Below are 3,850 nucleotides of genomic sequence, written 5' to 3'. Positions count from 1 at the left end.
AATGCACGGCCAGATTTGTAGCTTATTGATTTAAAGGATGTTCTAATGGTTAATGCTGCTAGGCCCCAGCTCTTTATCTGAATGTTTTCTCACGAGGAAGATGGATTACACTGGCAATTCAATTTCTAACAAAATCTCAATATACTTGAAGGAATTCCAAGATTTCTACTGGGAATACTTTGCTGCAGTTTTTCCATTGTGGTTTACAGCAGCATTTCGTCCAAGTTGTCTTGAGTATGTTTGTTCTATTACACTAGCTTCTAGAGAGCAGTAAGATGGGGGGCTGTCTTCCTAACTTAAAAGGGCAGGTTTCCGACAAAAGCCATCCTGTCGATTCTGAAAAATCAGCTGCATTTCTACAGGAAGATACAAAGGAAACCCAGAGCTGTATGGTATGTTGTACCACATTCTAGTTACCAGGGCAAGTAAAATATGAGTGTATAACTAGAATAGGGGAACTATTCTATCACATGGCTCAGAAGCCTATTTTCTAAACCTCGATCTGCACATTATATCCAGGATTTATGCTAAAGCCAACCACCTGAAATAAAGTTATTATAAGAGGAATTTAAGTGGTTCGATATTTTAAAATAAAAAAATAATACATTTAATTATTAATCCTACCTGTATAGGGTACCTACTATGTAAAACTACTTACAAGGGGACTGAACCTCATCAGGGAGGGCAGAAAGGCTCTTGGAGGAGAGGAAGGTAGGAACAAGGAGCTAACCAGGTGGAAAGTCTGTGCAGGAGGGAACCTGGAGAGTTCAAAGGCCTAAACTGAGGCTAACATAGCAAGATGAGCAGTTGTGAGGTGTCCTGACAGCAAGCAGGGTCAATTCAAGCCTGATAAGAATAGACAGAAATTCTGGCTTTATCTGAAAAAGCAATAAGAAGCTATGGAAGGATTTTAAGCAGAGTGAGACAGAAACGAACTGTTTTGAAAAGATGGTTCTGGCTGCCATTCAGAGAGTGGACTGGAGCAAGTTCAAAGTGGTAATGGATTCGATGTGACTGGAGAGAAATTTTCTAACAGTGCCTACCTAACAGGTCATTGTCAAAAGTGACGAATGAAACAAAGTGCTAGGACCTGAGCTCGGCACAGGGTAAGTGCCAGCCATTATTACGCACCGAGTACTGGCTCATTACTGGGAGTATAAGTAAATTACATGCTAGTCAGGGAGACGATCATATTAATAAACAAAACAGGTTTAAAAAATATCTCCAATATGAGTATTCAGTTAGTTTTGATTGATGGCACCTGATTTCTTAGACTTTTTGCTTTTATTCAACATAAAGTAACATTATTTCATAAAACGCGTTTAGAAGTTTACGATAGGACTTATATCTGTATACTTAGATCCCAATCAAAAGCAATGATTTAGCTAAGCTAATTCTAATTTTAAATGTATTTTTCCCACACGGAAGTATATTGAAACCGATAGCCATAAATGGAGCTATTAATTTTTAATAAAATGCCCAAATAGGACATATAATATACATTAGCATATATGCATTTATCCTTTGCCACCCAAAATATAAAAGTTTATTAGAAGGTTAGTGACATTACATCATAAGCATATTTAGCTTAAGTAGATTTAAATAACTTAAGCTCGGCAGAAAAGAACAAAAAGGAAAACAATGTTAAATACATTGGGCAATTCTGGAGTACTGTAGTAGGTCGAGCAGTGGTTTAAGGCAAGGAAAAAAATAAAGCGGGGCATGGGGACAGAGAGTGATCGGGGATGGGAAAGTGAGAGAAGACCCTTGTGCAGAGATGCCATTTGAATGGAGTGGCGGAGCGGCCAGCTGTGAGGTTATCTGAGTGAAGGGCTTTCGCAGCAGAGAGGAGAGTGCATAAACCCTGTATTCAAGTGTGAGCATATGCCAGATGTTAGGGAGAGAGAAAAGGGAACAAGGTTTATGATCATTTCTATCACAGAAACAAATAGGGAACTCTGATAAAAGTGAATGGGATAGAGGTATTTTATAACAAGGTCCACCAACTAGTGACAATGATGAGATAATCAGAGGTCATTTTTTTTTTTTTTTTCTCATCTGTTCCACTCCACTCCAAATTTTGGATTTTTGGCTTCATCATATGCATGATTTAATACAATATCCATTATTGCTTGACTGACTCAGAATGTGGCGCTTGCCTTGGTTTCCCATCGATGAGGAGGAATGTGATTTAGAGTTGGTTTTCATTTACTTTACAAACATTTACTAAGAACCTTTAAAAATAAAAGTGAATGGAGTGGAGGGGATCGTGGCTGCTACTTGAGAGGAGAGTCAGCGAAGGCTCTTGGAAGTCCCACATGAGAGATGAGAGAGTCAACGACGTGTGAGAACAAAAAGAGGATTTGAGGAGGAAGAAACAGCAAGTGCCCTGAGCAGAAAGGAGTTCAGCACATCTGAGGCCCAGAAAGAGGTCCAGTGCGGCTGGACCAGAGTGTGTGAGGGTCCCAGGAGGAACACGAGCCAGGCAGAGGCAGACTCCGGAGGGCCACGGTGACAGTGTGGAGCTCTGGATGGAAACTCAATCCTGTGACTCAGCTGTCTACCCAAGGTAATCAAGGCCACAGCGAGGAGATTATTCAAAAGAAAGTGTCAGGGTCTAAGAAGGGAGGGTCTATGATATTCTTCAGGTGAGCTGCCAGAGGTTCGAAGTGGGAAAGCCAAGGGGAGAAGGTGTCTGAAGAAGGAGAAAGGGGCCAACAGCGGCTAAAACCGGTAAGAGGCCAAGTAAGAGGATTGAAAAATGCGCAGTTTAGCCACACCGCAGTCGCTGGGGACCTTGGCAAGAGTTGAATTTCCCAGAAAAATCAAAACAAAGGCGCAAAAGCATAAGCCAAGAGAATAATTTTTGATTATTATACTAGCATTTTATAAGAGGATAATGTTTAACTGTTAGAACTTTACAGACACTCTGATTTTGTGAAGGTCAGTATATCTGGGAAGGTATTTTCATATCCATATCCTCTGGACTAGTAACCTCGACATTTTGTTAAGAGGCATAATAATATAAAAATGTGATGCAAGCACAATGTATCTTTAAATCAAACGCTAAAGATTTTCAAGAATAAATCACTGAAATAATACTTTTGACTTATGAAATTAGGTTGGCCAAAATTTCATGGAAATAGATCTAGTGACTGGCCTGTCCATACCTGGTTTCAATCTGTGCATCAAACCTGCGGTTTTAATTTACTATCCAACAGGAAATCCCTTTTTGTGCAAGTCATTCATCCACACCAACATTCTACCAAAGATACATACTTCTTACTCTTTCTAACTCCAGACATTTACCCCTGATATCCTTTCCCAGGAAGTTCCTTCTGGTCTTCATTGTCAGCCAGGTGCATGGCACATTGTGTTTAATGAGCTAGAGGAATTGGATTTAAGGGTCATAAAATATTTTCCCTCTTCCACAAAACATCCTGCTATTCTAGTCCACAGTGATCATTACTCTCTCTACATTTCTGCAGAAATTTCAGTTAAATGCACAAAATATCTGAGTATTAAACGAAGCAGAAAAAAGTACTTGTGGAACCATTTTTAAAAGATAAGAATATAAAATATTGCCCATTTAATCCAGACTAGGTTATAGTTGTTAAATATAACATTTTAAAAACAGAATATCAACCTGTTTAACACACAGATTTGTTACACATGGAAAGCAAATGCTAAAGAAAGGCAATTATTTCTATGAGACCACATTTTTATACAGCAAACGTAGGTAGCCCAGAAGTAGCTCTCCCTGGTCAGGGTGCTAGAAATGGGTCCTCGACAGAGCAGGGCTGCATCTTGGCCAGCTTTCTCTAAACTGACAGCTAAATGGGTCATCCGA

General features: G+C 39.6%; 1 protein-coding gene across 1 annotated transcript in view; it reads right to left on the bottom strand.

Annotated features, from left to right (window-relative positions):
• SNX24 (sorting nexin 24) overlaps positions 1-3,850 on the bottom strand; it is a 70,300-nt gene that overhangs the window by 1,773 nt on the left and 64,677 nt on the right. The gene's annotated exons all lie outside the window — the stretch shown is intronic.

This window comes from Pteropus alecto, unplaced genomic scaffold (assembly GCF_000325575.1).
Source record: "Pteropus alecto unplaced genomic scaffold, ASM32557v1 scaffold20, whole genome shotgun sequence".
In the NCBI taxonomy this organism is placed as follows: Eukaryota; Metazoa; Chordata; class Mammalia; order Chiroptera; family Pteropodidae; genus Pteropus; species Pteropus alecto.
The sequence above is the reverse complement of the archived record's forward strand: the minus strand, read 5'-3'. Positions and strand labels throughout refer to the sequence as shown.